Genomic DNA, 18,536 nt, shown 5'->3' with positions numbered 1-18,536 from the left:
CCAACCTTGTTAGCGTTGTGTGGTTTGTTTCTTGTATTTCCGCTGCACATCTTTGAAAAAACAAGCAACGACGAGCACCTAGCACGCGACGAGCTATTCACCCCCCCTCTAGCTACTTTTAGGTCCCAACAAGTGGTATCAGAGCGAGACCGCTCTTCACCGGAATCATCGCCGGAAGGGGCAAACAAAACAAGCAAAGCTAGAGGGTGAAGAAGTTGAAGCAAATTCATCAAAAGTCAAAGATTTCAAGAAGCTCAACTTCAAGATGCAATTCCAAGATGGACTTGGATTTGACACAAGGGTGGCTCCACCGTACACATCCACAAGCTTCGATTCTTGGAAATCAAGAATCGAAAATTTTCTTATGATGGAGATAGAGTAATGGTTTGCTCTAATAGAAGGCTTCAAAGCTCCAACAAACTCCAAGGGCAAGCTTCTCAAGAAAAGCAAATGGAGCTTGGAGCAAATTCAAAGGAGCGAGACAAATGATAAAGTGACTAGCTTTTGGTCAACTTATTGCCTAGCCACATTTTGGCTCAAATCGGAGAATTCAACGATGCCAAGGAGCTTTGGAGCAAATTGGCAACAATCCATGAAGAACCCTCCACTGTACCGAATCAAGAGGAATCCAAAGAGGGCGACTCATTGGAGCAAGATCAAGAGGAGGACTCCGAAGTTGAGAGATGCTCAACTTCCGAAGAAGAGGAAGTCCAAGAAGCCTCATCCTCAAAGGAGTGCAATCAAAAGAGCAAGGAAGGAGCATATTCCTTGTTTCATGTACAAGAGGATGAAGAAGAAGGTGAAGCCTCCACCTCTAGGATTGAGGGGGAGCAATCTTCATTGACACCGGAGCAAGAGCAAGAGCAAGAAGAATCCTCCACATCCGGGTCAAGAGAAGATGAGGATGAAGAAGCTTCCACCTCCGCAAGTCAAGCAAAATCGAATGGAGGAATATCTTCGGATCAAGAGGAAGCTTCTACCTCCGGATCAAAAGGAGAAGATGCCACCCCTACAAGCAAAGGTATAAACATTTCAATTAATAATAAAAATCATATCATATGCTTTGAATGTAGGAAACATGGACATTACAAAAGTAAATGTCCTAAATTGGTCAAGAAGAAGGGCCAAGTGGCACAAAAGAGCAAGGTGAAGCCCAAGGAGACCATTTCCGGAACAAAGAAGAGCAAGGAGTACATTGTGTGCTTCTCTTGCAATCAAAAGGGGCATTATCGAAGTCAATGCCCTAATGGGAAAAAGGTGGCCAAGGCTCATGAAGAAAGCTCAACTCAAGGGGGAGCCTCCAAGGTAAAAAAGAAGGTATCTTTTATTAAGCCTATTCCCTTGCAAAATGGTAAAAAGCATGCTAGGTCAAATTTATATCATTTTAATGCTATTTACCATGAAAATAGGAAGCATGATAGCATTAAGAAAAATCATGTAGCTTATCATGCCAAAACCTCTCAATCTAGGGTTAGAAAGGTAAATAGAAATTTAGGTAAGAACCCTAAGGATTCTAGGTATGTACCTAAGAAGAAGAAAAATCATAATTTTAGTGAAAAATCTATGGTTGAGGGATTATGGAAGGAAAATCAAGTCTTGAGGTCAAGACTTGATAAATTAGAAAAGACCCTTATAAAAATCACAAATATGACACAAGGGTCTAAGGGTAAAAATCTAGGTCTAGGAGTATCAAAGTCATCCAATGGCCATAGAGGTTTGGGATGCAAACCTAAGGCTAAGAAGGATGAAATTTCGTACCATAGGATTCCATATAGTTATGGAACTAACCCTAGGTCTAGTGATCAAGTCAAGAATACTAGGGAAGTCATCCCTAAGAGTATTTTTGCAATAAATGTGACTAAGGCTTCTAAGAAGTCTAAGAAAGTCACAAACAAGGTCACAAGGGAGGCTATCCCTAGAGTTGACCTAGAAAAAGTGACCAAGGCTTCCAAGAAGCCAAACAAGGTCACTAGGAAGGTATCTAGGGAAGTTATCCCTAGTGAATACCTAGAGCATCCAAGGAGCACCAATAGGTGTTGAGTTCCTAGGAGCATTTTTTCTACCCCATAGATGGGTTAGAGAGTGTCAACTCTAAGAAGAATGGTAGTTAACTCAACTTTGAAGAAATTGACACTCAAGGAGCATTTTCAAGGTTATTCTTAACCTTTGAAAATGAAATGGATTTATAGTTACTCCTTGGAAGAGTAAATGTGCAAAATTTGAGAAGTATTGATTTTATTTTAAATGACACAATTTGGGAAAATATGAGAAATACCAAGTTGAGATTTTGGTATTTTCTTAGAAATTAAAGGCAATTTAAGCCTTAATTTAAAGTGCTACTCTTGTGGAAAAATGAAATATGCCAACATTTGAGAAATAAGCTTAATTTCAATTGGCGTAAATTAATCAAGAGAACTAGAAATGTCATTTTAGGTTTTGGCATTTTCTTGAAGCATTTTGGGAAATTTAGGATTTAGAGCTTAAGGATTAGCTAAGGTTTAAGGATACTTAGATAGTATATCTAGGTATATTTTATTTATGCAAAATCTTGCCATGATTGTTTGCCCATTATATGTCATGACATCATATTTAGTTTTGTATTTTGCATTCATTCCTTTATTATGAAAAATACAAAAATACCATGTCATGTCATACATACATCATGTAGTTATAGGAATATTTCTTTTGAAAGCTATTTTATTTTGATGTATGTCATAACATTATCATGCATTATGTTTATTTCCTTAAAATTAAGGACAAATGTTTTTACCAACAAGTGGTATAAACAAATGGCATTTATGTACAAGTTATACCAACAAGTGGTATAAACAAATGACATTTATGTACAAGTTATACCAACAAGTGGTATTTATACACAAGTGGAATCAACAAGTAACATCCTTGGTGGATGTTCACCACTCAAAATGCCTAGATAGATATGCATGATCCCTAGATTAGGGCAAAACCAAACTTTACATCTCACAAAGACACATAAAATGACTTGTATGTGTTTCAGTGCACATTAGATACAAGTAAGATGTTAGGATGATGAACAAAAACTCAACATGTTGATTTAGTGCATTTCTTTGAGTTTTAAGTTCATCAAAACACAGTTATGTGTTTTCCCATCATTAGGAAAGCTAATGTACAAGTCATGTGCATTAAGCCCAAGGAACATGGTGGGATATTGGTTTTGAAAATATTTTTAAAATGATTTTGGAAAACCTTGGTGAAAGCTATCTTTTGATAGTAATCACCATTGAATAGTTAGACACAAACTTGAAGAAAACACTAAAGTTTTTGCAAGTTTTCAAGTTTGTGTCAATCTTTGAAAACATGAAGTATTTTCATAGAAAACTATTTTTCCATGATAATATATGCCCTAAACAATGTCTACACAAATTTTCACGATTTTTGGAATTTTGTAGAATTTTCTAGGGGTTTCTGAAGTTGACTGAAATTGAATTTCAGCAACTTTCATACCTCAATCGATCACCCGATCGATTGAAGGGTCTCAATCGATCGGGCGATCGATTGAGAGCAGGCGTTCTGCGAACAGAAGCTGTCTGGATCGATCCAGCCCTCCTGAATCGATCAGTGGATTGTTTCAGCAGAGTTCAATCGATTGGAACCCAACTCCAATCGATCGAAGATGCTGATTTTGGCTGGGAAAGCTTATTTTCAGCATTTTGAACCTATTTTAGTCTAGATAACCATTCCTAACCCCTCAAAATACATGTGTATACATAAAAAGAGTGTTTTCATGTTGAAGACAAGGATGAATTGGTTGAGGAAGATTAAATTGAAGTTTAGGTTGAGATTTAGTTTCATTATTGAATTTATGAACCTCAAAACTTCTAAATTTGGGTTTCCTAAAGGTTTAGGGATTCCAAGTCATTGTTGGTGCAATGACAGAAGTTATCATCATGTCTTTAGGGGGAGGGACTCTTTAAAGACATGAAAATTATTTTTCATGAACCTTGGAAGGTGGTTAACCTTCTGTGTGAGAAAATGCTCAAGGTTGAGCAGTTGGACTTTACTGGGGAATGGATATCCTCATTGTTCAACAGGTTTCAAGTGGATAATGCTCAAGGATGGGCATTTGCCTACATTGAGGAAGAATGTAGGATCAAGGATAAATGAAGGGTATGGGACCTTCATTTGGGTCATTGGACCTTGTTATTGCTCCAGGGCGAGCATTGTTGATAATGAAGGGAATGGGCCCTTCATTATCGTGTTGATCACAACGAGTGAAGTTGTGAACCACGATGAGCAACTCTTCAGGGGGAGAGTTTTTCAATAAGTGGATTTGTTGATGTGTGCCCGAAATTGGGGCATGGGTTGATGTGTGCTCAAAGATGGGTTGATGTGTGCCAATAGGGGGAGAATGAAAGGACTTGTGAATGGGAGTAAGTTAGGCTTTCATTACCTAGAGGGAGTTTGCCCTCTTAAGGGGAGAATGGAGAGCTTAACTTATGTGTTCATTACCTAGTGGCATGAAGAAGAATGAGGCTATGGAGTTAGCCTAACTTACATGTGGCATTGTGAGTGTTATTGTGGTATTGTCAAACATCAAAAAGGGGGAGATTGTTGGTGCAACATCTCTCAGGTCAAGGTTGACCTGGTTGACCAAGCTTGAGTCTTGGTTTGGGTTTCGATGTTTGACAATATAAGGTTGATTGAAGAAGAGTCAAGTAGGTCAAGGATTGACCGGATACTCGACTGGGAAGTCCTAACTGGGATGTTAGGCGAAATGAAAGTCCTGGTGAGTGAAGCTAGGCAGCGGAGAAATCCTAGTGAGTGAAGCTAGGTGAAAGTCCCGGTGAGTGAAGCCAGGCAGAAGAGAAGTCCTGGTGAGTGAAGCCAGGCAGAAGAGAAGTCCTAGTGAGTGAAGCTAGGCAGATTGGAAGTCCTGGTGAGTGAAGCCAGGCATGACAAAGAAAAGTCCAAGTAGGTCAAAGGGATTGACCGGATACTTGGCACAAAGAAAAGTCCAAGTGGGTCAAAGGGATTGACCGAACACTTGGTGAGGGAGTCCTAGCAGGTCAAGGAAGTGACTAGATGCTAGGCATGACGTACCAACAGGTTAAGGCTGACCGAATGTTGGTTTGAGAGGCTTGGGACTTGGTTTTGGGTAAAAACCAAGAGCTGGATCGATCAGTGGATCGATCCAGGCAGTTTCCCAGCGCACAGAAAGCCTCTGGATCGATTAGTGGATCGATCCAGAGGTCCCAATCGATCAGTGGATCGATTGGGACGCTGCTGCTTCGTGCGATAAGCGCTGGATCGATCCGTGGATCGATCAAGGCGTTTTTTCAGAGCACAGAGGCGCTCTGGATCGATCCGTGGATCGATCCAAAGCCTCCCCGATCGATTGGGAGCAATCCAATCGATCGGGATTCGATCGTTAGCGTCGATTTAAGCCGCAGGCGTTCATTTCCTTCGGCATTGTTTCCACGAAAAAGCTCAGATCTCTCGCCAGCTCCTCCACAGCGCTCTCAAAGCTCAGATCGCCAGTTCTTGAAGGATCTTGGAGGTTTTCCAAGTCAAGAGGCGGATCAAAGACAAGAAGAGAAGCTAGGGTTAGGGTTTTCTGTACTCATTGTAAGCTTTGCGCTTGTATTTTGTTTCCCTTTCCTTCTTCTTGTATTGAGAGTCTTGTAGGGCTTCTCCGCCTTCGGTAGTTACCGAAAAGGAGGGTTTTATTAGTGGAGGGTGCGTGAGTAAGTGTGGATCCTTGGACTAGTCACCTCTTGTGAGGTGGATACCAAGTAAACCAACCTTGTTAGCGTTGTGTGGTTTGTTTCTTGTATTTCCGCTGCACATCTTTGAAAAAACAAGCAACGACGAGTACCTAGCACGCGACGAGCTATTCACCCCCCCCTCTAGCTACTTTTAGGTCCCAACAGTGATAACATCTTCAAGTTTGAGTTATTGTTGAACATCGATAATCTCGTATTGTGATTCATGATAAAATTCTTGATCATTGAAGTATCATTTGTTACTTTTGCTATCCACTTGCACTCACCAAAGGCTTCTTTGTTTTGTAGAGAGTCGGTCGGTGCACAAATATTCTTCAAAGCAAGATTCAATGTGTGCACAACGCAAAGAGTCCAAAATATGTGTGGGTACCTCAACGAGTAACCAAGCAGCTTTGCATACAGGAGCATTATTGATGACCACTTGAACAACATTCTGATGTCCCACTTCATTTATGGCATTAATGAGCAATTTAGAGATGAAAGTTTTATCCTTGTACTCACCTTCACAATTTATCACCTTCAAAAACATAGGACCACTTTCACACACGACAATGATATTAATTAGCAGTCTTCTTTGCACATCCGACCACCCATCACTACAAATACTAACTCCCTTTTGTTTCCAAGCAACTTTTGTTGGCTCTAAAAGCTTTCCAATATGACCTTTTTCTTTTTAAAGAAGTGAAGTTCTCAATAAATTGTATCCAGGTGAAAGATAAAATGGAATTGTTCATTGAGTAGCCAAACTAAAAACACAAACATAATGAGGATTCATAATAATATTGAAAGATAATCTCCCGATGTACAACCTTGCAATTTTAGAGCGGAACTCATCTTTGGCATTCAAGTTAAAAGATTTTTTAAGCAGACCAAGTGGTCCTTTCCTCTTCTTTATTGGATCATCATTTTGCAAAATACCACTAGAATAAAATGAGGATTTTGAAGTCATATTTAATGATGCAGACGACGAAGGCAACAGAACTTATTTCTGTTTAGAATTTTCTTTCCCAATTCTGCACCATCAATAAGTTGTTGCATACGCTTCATTTGATCCATTGTAACAGCCGTACAACCTGCAATTCCAGTACCTTTTTGTTTTAACAGGTGTGCTTTCACCTTTGAATATGATCCTTTGCACACTTTACTACATATATTGCATGACCAAGTAACATTTCCTTCTCCAACTGTCTTTTCAACCTTGGTTACAAATTTCCACAAAGGAGAATAATCATCAACATCTTCTTGTGCACTCTCATTTTGAAAACTTTCCGTATGCTGAAAATAACAATTAAGAAGCAGCGGAGGGAGGCCTATTGTTAAACTTACCAGAAACTTACCAAAAGCAAAAATAAATTCGTGATAGAAGAAAAATAAAAAAAGTAAACTTACCAGAAAGAGGGCAGCGACGGGAAGCAATGGTGGGCTGCCGTTGAGTGGTGACGGGCTGCCGTTGAGCGACGACGGGCTGCCGCTGAGCGACGACGGGCTGCCGCTGAGCGACGACGGGCTGCCGCTGAGTGACGATAGGCGACGGAGAGCTTAGGCGAGCGACGAAGAGTGCTGGCGAGCAGCGAAGAGCGCAGGCGAGCAATAAAAAGCGCAGGCGACGGTCGCAATGAAGAAAGGTCGCATCGCGATGAAAAAAGAGAATCGGGAGTAGGAAATAATTTAGGATCTTTTTTTCATTTGAATAAGTAATCATCATAATTTTATTATTTTTCAATTTTACCTTGAAATTTTTTATTTTTTTTACAATTGAACCCAAACGTATCCGGAAACATGTCTCATCCATGTCCTAATCATATCAGACGGGTTAAACTTGTAAAAAGTCAACGACACGATTTTCGCCGTGTCTGACACGCATTTGCATGTCGTGTCCATGTCGTGTCCGTGTCCGACACTTCCAAAACAGTGTCAGTGCTATACTGCTAACACTAGACATAATGCCTTTGAACTGTTCTGTCGTCTGTGTAAATATTGACAAATCTCACCCAAGACTCCCTGATAAACTCAATTCTCATGAGTGCGTTCATTCTTGGCAATGAACACACCTGGTTCTGTGAGAAACTCTAAGAATTGTGCCTCCGATTCTCTTCGAAGTGGCTCCACTTCTTTCTCACATAAGTAATCCCTCAAGAGTAGTCATCTACTCTTCTTGATCATTAAAAGCTCATCGACTTACCCTGGTCCAGTCACTATTTTATTGGATTATCCCCCACAGTGTGTCTAGTCAATGCAAATTAGTTGTCCTTTTAAACCTAGTTCTTTGGATCTCCAATGAGCATAGGTTAGGTGCCCTCTACATTAATAGCTGACAACAACATCAAACTCATTCCTTGTGATGAACTTACAACTAACTCTTGATTTAACCCTTTGGTTAGCGAATCCGTTAAGTTATCCTTTGATTTCACATAGTCAACAGTGATAACTAGCGTTAAGAGTAGATATCTAATGGTATTATACTTACGACATATATGCTCAATTGCTGATAGACTATCATTATGCAAATTGTCGGCACCAGTTTCGGCCATGTCGAAATATCTTCTAAGAATTGTCATGCTTAGAAGATTTTCAAGAAATGGTTGCACCTCCCAAAATGAATACATATCCATTCGTACACTTAAAATCTTTTATGTCAGATATCTAACTCACATCGCTATATCCTTCAATTATAGTAAAATATCTTGTATAGTGTAGTTCATATTCACGAATATACCTCAAGTACCTCAGCACTCTTGTTATTCCTTTCTAGTGCTTAACATCGGAATTAGTCGTGTAACTACTCAGTTTACTTACTACGTAGGTCAAATCTAGTCGTATACAACTCATTAGGTACATCAGACTTCCAATCACTCAAAAGTATTCTATCTGAGAAATACTTTCACCTCGATTTTTCGATAGATGTTGACTCGAATCTATCAGGGTTCATGCCAACACAGTATCACTCTTAGTGAATTTCTCAAGAATCTTGTCCATGTAATGAGACTGACTAAGAACAAGTCCTTTTGTTATAAGAATTTTGATTCCTAGAATCACATCAGCTAGACCCATATTTTTCATGTCAAATCTTGAATTCTACTACATATCTTTAGTGGATTTGATTATGTTATCATTACTTCCAATGATAAGTATGTTATATACATATAGACACAAGATAACGTAGTCATTCTCTGTAGCTTTCATGTAGACACATTTATCACATTCATTTATCTTGAATCCGCATTCCTTTATAGCATTATCAAATTTATCATTTCACTGCTTTGGTGCTTCTTTCAAGTCATATAATGACTTCATCAATTTACAAACTTTATTTTTCTATCCTGGTACAAAAAACCCCTCAGGTTGCTCCATATAGATTTCCTCTTCTAAATCTCCGTTTAGAAAGACTATCTTTACATCCATCTGATGTATTTTAAGATTTCATAGAGCTGCAATAGTCAACAACACTCTAATGGAAGTTATTCTCGACACCGAAGAATATGTATCAAAGTAATCAAGATCTTCACGTTGTTGGTATTCTTTGATTACCAATCTGGCCTTATACTTATCAATTATATCATTTGACTTCATTTTCTTCTTGAAGATCCACTTGCAATCTAGTGGTTTACTTCCTGAAGGAAGATCTACAAGTTCCAAGTGTGATTTTGCAAGATAGATTATATCTCAGATGCAATTGTCTCTCTCCAGTGAGATCTATCAGAAGAGCTTACTGCTTCTGAATAATTTCGGGACTCACTTTCCAATATAAAAGAGAAAATCCGATCCATAGGATTTTTCTACTCGAGCTCTTTTGCTCCGTCTAAGCTCAACCTCGACTGGTTCCTCATCATCATTTTCATGTTGTGTTTTATATGCCCGTTTTAAGGAGCTCGCTTCCTCTCGGGTCTTATACGGAAACACACACTCGAAGAGCGAGGCATTTCTCGATTCTATTATTGAGTTCTTGTGTATATCCGATATTTGTGACTCATACATAAAAAATTGATATGCACTATTGTTATGTGCATATCAATAAATATGTAATTAACTATCTTTGGTCCTATCTTAATCCTCTTCGGATCAGACACCAAGACACCCTCACGTTTGTAAATATTTGTAGGATGGATGTCTTTCATTCCACAACTCATAAGGGCTCTTATCTATTTTCTTCCGGAGCACCTTATTTAAAAGATAATTAGCTGTTAATACAGATCCCCCCACATGAACTCTGGTAGCCCAGAGCTCAATAGAAAAGCATTCATTATTTCCTTTAGAGTTCGATTCTTTCACTCAGCAATTCCATTTTGTTGAGTATAAGGAGTTGTTGTTTCATGTCTGATCTCATGTTCAGCACACAACTCAGCGAGCAATGATACATATTCACCGCCTCGGTCACTTCAAACCACCTTAATCTTTTTATTAAGTTGGTTTTCAATCTCATTCTTATAGAATGCAAATTTCTCTATAGCTTCATCCTTACTTTTAAAAAGATACACATAATAATATTTTATGTTATCATCTATAAAAGTGATAAAGTATTTATTCCCACCACGTGTTGGTGTACCTTTCAGGTCGCACACGTCGGTGTGAATTAGCCCAAGTGATTCGTTACTTCTCTCAACATATTAAAAGGATGACCTTGTCATTTTCGTTTCAACACAAATCTTGCACTTATATTTTAGGTCAAGGTGGAATGTAGGTATGCTTTGCATGTTTATTAATCTACGCAACACATCGTAGTTAACATGTCATAATCTACCATGCCACAAACATAACATATAAGTGGAAAAACTTTCATCTTTATTTATTTTAGGTCTAATGGTCATTACATTGAGCTTGAACAACCCATCAGATATATAGTCTCTTCCTATAAATATTTCATTCTTTAACAGTACAACTCTGTCTAACTCAAAAATAATACGAAAGTCATGCTTGCTTAAAAGTGATCTGGACACTAGCTTCTTCTGAATCTCCGAAACATACGACACATTGTTCAGAGTAAGGTCCTTGCCCGAGGTCATCTTCAACACCACTTTTCCTTGGCCTCCTACTTCTTCATCGACTTTCTGTATTCCGAAGATTTGTGACCGACTCAATCGTAGTTGAAGCACTTCCTAAAGAATTTCTTGCTTATGCCTCCTCTAGGTCCCATCTTGAAAGTCTTGATGTTCTTCTATTTTGAGTTTTAACCATACTCGACCACATTGGCTTTCACAGTAACCTGAGAGAACAACTTTCCCTTTGAACTATTGTTATCTTCTTCGATGCGAAGTCTAACAAAAAGTTCTTCCACATTCATCTCCTTCCGCTTGTGCTTTAGGTTGTTCTTGAAGCCCTTCCACCCGAGAGGCAACTTCTCAATGATAGCATGCAGATCATCGTCTTGGAGTCAACCATCTTGTAGTCCAGGAATCGGCTCACGATGAACTTCTTGGCCCCTGCATCTTCCGTCTTATACTTCTTGTCCAGGGAATCTCACAATTTCTTAGCCATTCTCTTCATGTTATACACAGCATACAACAAGTCAGCAAGACAGTTGAGGATGTAGTTTCGACAAAGGAACTCAGAGTGAATTCATGCCTCCAATATACTGATGGTCTGCGCATCAGCATCCTTAGCATGCTTGGGAGGGTCCTCGGTCAAGAACCGAGCCAAATTGAGCATGGTCAAGTAGAAAAGCATCTTTTACTACCACTTCTTGAAGTTCAATGCAGTGAACTTCTCTAGCCTTTCCCGTGGTTGATTAGCACAGTTCCAATCGAGGCAGAGGGGACCTTCATGTGCTAAGTCTATTGCACCTCAATACTTTGTTTTGTGGTCATCTCAACAAAACAAATTCTGTTTCAAGATTGTTAGACAATCTGTTGCCATAGATATTGGGGAAAATTAATGAATTAAAATTACACAAAATCAATTCTAATTTATCTGTTGAGATGACCTAAGTAGATAATCTCAGGCTGCTAGCGGGACTAGTTCTGCCAAGCTTCCGGTGGTCCAAGTTGCGGAGTTGATGCGGTGCGTAGCAGAATCGAGAGTTGATCGCCTAGTCGGAAAGGGAATTCGTTGAGTAAGATACTGAGGCATGCACTCAACATAGTTTACTTGAAACAGATTCATCCCATCTTCGGCTGTACTTCAAGGTTCTTTCGGGTCGTCTGTTTCCATAATACAACGGCAAAACCACACACGCAATCAAGCACTGGTTGTTCGTATCGAACTGAGAATGCACTAAAGTGCTATCACGAGTAGTTCAGCCGAACGGATGCACGGCTAAGGGAGTTTTTATGGGAAAAGAGGAGTGGCCAGAGGTTCACTTTCTGCTCTTCCTCTCGCTCTCTCTTTCACTTATCTTCCTCTACTTTCTATCCTTTGCTCAAGATCCAGTCTCCTTATACAGGAGTCCTCACTTTACCTGTAATGAATGATCAAATTATGATCATTTAATGTTGGATTTAATGTCACCATTAATGGGTTTCATGTCGTCATTAATGTCGAAACATTACGAAATCATCATTAATTTCATATTAATACTTCCGTCGCCCTCTTGAGTAGGTAGCAAAAAAAGATTCGGTAGCAAAACATTGATTTATTCACTTGGACAAATCTTGCCTCAATCAGTCCGGCATTCGACATGAGCAAGTCGTGCTACCACACAAATCAACCTTGGTTTAGTATAATTCAGGCCCTGGATTTGCACCCACCCCTGCACATCAACGCGTGAGAAAGTCTTTCCCCATGCATATATTTACAACATCAATGCATGTACCATAATTTAAACCAATAATAAAGTCAAGAGACTTTTGATATAGGACTAACAACCCATACACAATAGAATCTCTTCATCTCTATCTCTTTATTTCATTCACATTTCCAACACCCTCTGCCCTCTATTTTTAATAATAAAATATATATTCTACATATTTAAGGTTTCATTTACCCACAAGTGGACTGAGTGCTGATCCAGCTTGCTACACAGGTCATAGGTGATGGTTTCCCTCACACGCTGCTTCAATGGTATATATTGCAAGTTTGAATTCCATCTGTAATTTCAATGTGAAAAATAGAGGCATGCAGCAATGTACTCAAGACCAGTAAAATGCCCAACCTGATTGCTGGTAGCCCAACGACAGAATTGCTGACATGCAGAATAAAATATTAGTAGCAGTTTCTGCAGATCACAATCTCCAACATACCATTTAATTCTAGTTTTTGCCACTTTCATTGACTGACATTGTCCTCAACAACAACAGACATGTTTCGGAATCGAGATGCAAACTAAGAAAAGAGTATGACCATGAAATGATAAAAACAATACTGCAATACAGTAAGATGGCTAACATCAAGAGACTTGGGGGAGAGAACATACAGCTGAACTTGATGGCGAAGCTGTAGTTTCATTATCCCTATGTGCAGTTGGCAATGGAACTAGCATAGTATCCATCTGTTTCATATATCAAAGGAAAAGAAGTGGGAGCAAGCTTGGATATACAACCAATTGAAAATATTGTTTTAGTTAAAGAACAAAGTGATAAAGTACAGGCGGAAAATTTTTCGGGTAAACGAATTCACAATTTGTAGGGGCAGAGAAATTATTTGAATTTACATTCAACTCCGAGCAGTCAAACTAGAGACCACATCCGTATGTAAACAACTTACCGATGTAGCACATGGGACAGGAAACTACATTAATTTTTGAATCCAAGCATTGTTGCATCTGCACGAGATCGATATAGAATCTTTAAGCATGCAGCCAAAAAAAGAGTTGGATCAGAAATTAAAAGACAGAAGCTTGTTTTCTGATAAACAGATTGAATCCATTCTGTAAACACTAAAACTCAGTAACGCATCTTGCAGCAATTATCCTGAACTATTATCTGATGGATAATATTAACCACAGTTCTGCAGGAGCACCTATGACTATTCCACAACAATTCCACTACATATTACAAATAAACCATCCGAAACTATTAAGAGAAGCAGAAGTTAAAATAAAACATCAGTAACAAAGATTTAGAAGCAAATGTAGACTAAATAACGTGCAACATTTATTGGTAAATCAATACAGCTTGTTTAACACAGTTCATATAAAAATAATCCAGAGCTACCAAGGTAATTAGATATTCGACAACGCTTGGTGGAAAGAACAAAATATAAACCAAGAGTTCCAAGTTCAACAAATCACTCTGATCCCAACGATCAAAATCACAGATTAGGGTATGCAGAAATGATGAGAAGAAATCTAAGTTTGTCTAGTTAACCTAAAGGGTCACCAAGTCCAAACTCCATATATAACCTTGTTTGGTTCATAAAATTTTCCTATTTTTAGTTTGTAGTTAAAAAAAATTAAAACAATTAATTTTTAAAAAATATATATATATTTATCACAGAATTGACCTTTAATAAATTCAAATGTGCAAAAAAAATCATTTTTTGCTTAACAACATTCGATGGTCATCAAGGGTTCAAAATCTATAAAAACAAAGATGAACAAACTCAGGTAAACCCCAAGAGTGCAACAATATTAATTTGACATGAATCAAGGCCTTTATGGTTTTTTTTTCAAAAGTGCCTAACAATGATTACTCAATCAGAATCACATTAAATCGACTAGAGTTACTTCTAATCCACTACTCAATTGACTTGTAATGATAGAGGACAAAAATTTTAATGATCATAGAGGACTCAAAATTTAGAAAAAGAGCATATATTGACTTGGGGGACCCCAAGACTACAACAATACAAATTTAGCATGAATCTAAGGCCTCTATAGTCATCAAACACTTCTTGGCAAAAGAGTCTGATAGCTTGTAGTACAAAGGAATGAATGCTGGACAAGTAAACGAACTCCATGCAGATCATGGAGAATTGGATGTTTGGTGGTTGTAAGTTCTAGTAGGTCAAGATTGACCTGAGACCAAGTAGTGGAAGTCCTACTAAGTCAAGGACAATTGGATATTGGGCAATGGATGAAGTCCTAAAGAAATTGTCTTTGGAGGCAAGGAGTCCCTAGGCATAAGAAATCTTGGTCAGTTGAGGTCAACTGAATACTAGACTAAGTCGATGTTGACTTATATTAGGAAAATTATGAAGTCCATAATACATGGGGCCCCTTGGCACGACACAAATTTCATCTTATTATTGCTGGAATTCATGTATCACTCAACTGATAGAGAAATTCAATTGATTAATTAAATTCAATCGATTGACAGCACAATCCACTAATACAGGGCTATTGATAGAGCAGTTGAATTATGGAACTTAACTAATAAACAAAACCCTGAAAGTTTATGATTTGAATTAGTCGACTGTTATGAAATTCAGTCGACTCATGGAGCAATAGATTTAGACATGATTATTAGCAAACAAATTGATTTTGTTTGGGTAAAGCAGTCAACTAATGTTGGATGAGTTGACTGAGACCAATATAAAGTTTTTGTTTAAGAGAATAGTCAACTAAGCAGTCAATTGATGTTAAAGGATACCAAAACAAGAATTTAGGAAAGAGTTGTTAATCATATAAGGTTGCAACAACATTCAAATTTCCCACGTACCATAATGGACGAATCGATTGAAGTGTAGATCAGTTGACCTCAAAGGTGGCAGTTGATTGATGGACACAAATTAGTCAATTTCACATCGAATTCCAAAATGAACAAAAGCTCTATAAATGAGCTTTAAAGGAGAGTTTTTGGCATTAGTTATAGAGAGAGTGTTGTTCTATTTTAGAGTCATTCTGAGCAATCCAAAGAGAAAAGAAAGCAAGCCAAAGCAATCTTCAGTATCATTGTAATTGTTTCTTTACAATGTATTTACTTTTCTTTTACCTTTGTATTTTTTTTTTTCTTTTATTGTTACAAAAGGTTTTTCCACCTTTGGAAGAGTTACATAAGAGAAAAAATGGATTCCAAGAGTAGTTCGACAATGGATTATAGGTCATGGAGGAGGTGTCCGGGGCACTACCGATTCATGTAAACAATTTGTGGGATTTGTTGTTTATATTTCTACTGCACTAATATTTTCAAGCTTGCTACGCATCATACGATCCAACAATTGATTATGTAGATGATATTATCATTAATGGTGATGGCACAAGAAGAATCACAAGGAAAGTTCAACTCCATTAGTACTTTCAAAACTAGGACTTAGAAGAATTGAGTTATTTTCTAGAAATTGGGTTGCTTGGATAAGAGGAGACATTTATATATCATAGAGAAAATGGCTCTAGACTCATTGACACTCTTATCAGTTCAAATGTCAAACTAATATCTAACATTATCTAATGCAGCATGAAAATATCATAGATGAGTTAATAAACTAAACTATCTCATGATTGCCTCCTTTGTTGTGAGTGTGACCAGCTTATTCGTTGAGTCCCCCTGCCAAGGTGATTAAGAGGCAGCTCTAAAGATTCATCAGTACCTAAAGAATACACTACCACAGTTTGTCCTTTAGTATAATCGAGATCACTTTATGATTCCAGGATGTATAGATTAGGGAAGTTGGCCTGTAAATAAGTGATCCACATTAGGTTATCATCTCCTAGGAGCAAATATAATACCTTGGGAAATTAAACAAACAAAATGTTGCAGCCAGACTAATAGCAAAAGCAGAAAATATTGCAATGATTCTCCTCACCACTTGTGAGCTTATTTGGTTCAAACATTAATGACGAAGCTGGGTATGGATCCTACTTAACTGAGAATTTTATTTTGTGATAATTAAACTATCATATTCATCAGCTCCAGTCCAATCTCTAACAAGAGGATGAAGTATAGAGATAGACTATTATTTTGTGTTGAGAGAGTTTCAGATAAGATCGTTAAATTTTGCTAGTTCTAAGAGGCAATTGAGAGAATTTACTAAAGTTCTTGAGATATTCTATGATATCTTTGATCAGCATAAGGTGTCTTAAGAACCTAACTACAATCATGTAAATACTACTAAACTGCAAATGTAGGTAGGACTACCGTTGTTTTCCCTCCTAGGGTTAGATTTCTTCATTCTTTCCCAGTAATTCACAATAAAAAGTATTTCCATAATGCAAGAGTTTGCAGCTAGTTGCAATTTCTTCTGGAATTCTTTCATCAGTTTTGCTTGCTTCCCTGGTACTATTTAATGTACCAGCAATGTGCAAGAATAATCAGCATCTATGTAATAGGTTTTTCCTCAAGTCAAATTCCACATCATCATCTCGATCAATAGTAGCCATAATCTTGGATGTTCTTTACAATCCTGTGGTGTTGAAATACAGAAATTGACTGCGTATGTTGCCTAGAGAAAGGTAAATGTCAAATTTCCACATATACAGATTCCCTGACCTGAGTATGTGCTGATATGCATCATATCTGCGCACAAGTTCACAATCCTCTGCCTTAGACAAACAAGTTTACGAGCTAAAGTCCAAGTGACACCTGTGTGAGTAAAAGATCAAATCAGTTTTCCAGATTTTATCCATCCAATCCCCAACAGCATGTGAATAATAAGAATCTTGGCATCATTAGGAAAGCAAGTGCAAAACAGAACTTGGGTCGAGTCTGTGCAATCTTTTTTATTTCTGCAACGAATTGTTTTTTTTATTTAATAATTTAGTTGCAAGTAAGCAATTAAAATATAATTTAAGTGCCCTTAGATGATGAACAGCAAGAACTCTAACTGTAGCGAAGCAATCTACTTTTCAGCACCTAAATCAGGATCATAGTAACCTAAAATAATTCACTCGTAACAAAACCCTAGTAAATTGAATAAAAAGAAAGATCTTACCTCTAGTGAGTTGTGGTGGCTGCCATTGCTCTTACAGTCGAGTTGAGAGCATCGGTGACAGAGAAAATAACAATCATAGTCACAGACACAGAATTCCTAACTGAAGCATCTAGAGGGAAAGGAAAAAGTGACACTAAAGCAATCCGGAGACGAATTTACTAATTCTACCAAACTACGACGGCAAGCAAATCAATAAAACACCAACAAGAAATGAAATCAGTACGGCACGAGCCAGGGATTGATCAAAAATAATGGGAAACAAGCCAATTCGAGAACGTCACAATAAAACCAGATCTAGAAAGAGTTTTCTTAATATTTACCCTTGGTGTATTCTCCTCCTTCGTATTATCATTCGCGAAAATGTTCTTCCCTTTCACGGTTTAAGAGATGGGCGATCAGAAACAAAAAATTTGCAGAGGAAAACCCAAGAAGCTTACTCAGAGATCTGGATACAACTAGGGTTCGGGCTCCTCGCGACAAAATGGCCTCCGGATCGCCCGATGGCTCGCAGCGGCGGAGCCAGCAACCGCGCGAAAGTGGGGAAATGAAAATGGAGAGCAACAGTGACTATAAGATTTCGCATCTCACTCCACACGCCAGACAGCCACCAAGCGGATAGAATAGATCCGAAATTATGAAACGATCGGATCCGATACGGTTGGGCCCGAACTGTGTTGCAGCAGCCCAGAACTAAATTGGAGGGCCAACTCTTCTCTCGCTTAATAAATAGATTAATGATAAATAAATAAATTTAGAAAAGACAGATAATTCTTCTAATTAAATTAAATGAAAATTAAAAGGACGTCCGTCTCATATTTAATGAATCGGGTATCCCTTTTAAAAAAAATACACCGTGGAAAAAATAATTAAGGTGGTAAGGAAAAAGATTTCATTGTCAATTTTTAGATTTATATTGGGAGTTTTATAGTAATGAATTTGATTTATAATGTATTATAAGTATTGAGATTGTGAATATGGAGGTGATTAGTTTGCGGAAGAAAATCGGAATGGGAATAATGGAAATGGAAATGAAAA

At 38.0% G+C, this 18,536-nt stretch overlaps 1 long non-coding RNA gene across 6 annotated transcripts; it reads right to left on the bottom strand.

Annotated features, from left to right (window-relative positions):
* Positions 1-12,512: 12,512 nt before the first annotated feature.
* Positions 12,513-18,086, bottom strand: LOC122037936. Of its 6 annotated transcripts, none has more exons than XR_006127774.1 (5): positions 17,822-18,086; positions 17,502-17,610; positions 17,060-17,152; positions 13,398-13,455; positions 12,513-13,182 (listed from the first exon to the last, which is right to left on the bottom strand). It is a non-coding gene; the product is annotated as an uncharacterized LOC122037936 (long non-coding RNA). The 6 variants fall into 6 exon arrangements; XR_006127777.1 differs by lacking the exon at positions 17,502-17,610 and adding an exon at positions 16,709-16,973; XR_006127775.1 differs by lacking the exon at positions 17,502-17,610 and having other exon boundaries at positions 12,513-12,781; positions 12,847-13,182.
* Positions 18,087-18,536: the final 450 nt, after the last annotated feature.

Source organism: Zingiber officinale, chromosome 1A (genome assembly GCF_018446385.1).
Source record: "Zingiber officinale cultivar Zhangliang chromosome 1A, Zo_v1.1, whole genome shotgun sequence".
NCBI classification, from domain to species: domain Eukaryota; kingdom Viridiplantae; phylum Streptophyta; class Magnoliopsida; order Zingiberales; family Zingiberaceae; genus Zingiber; species Zingiber officinale.
Note: the sequence above shows the minus strand (reverse complement) of the source record. Positions and strands in the feature narration are given on the sequence as shown.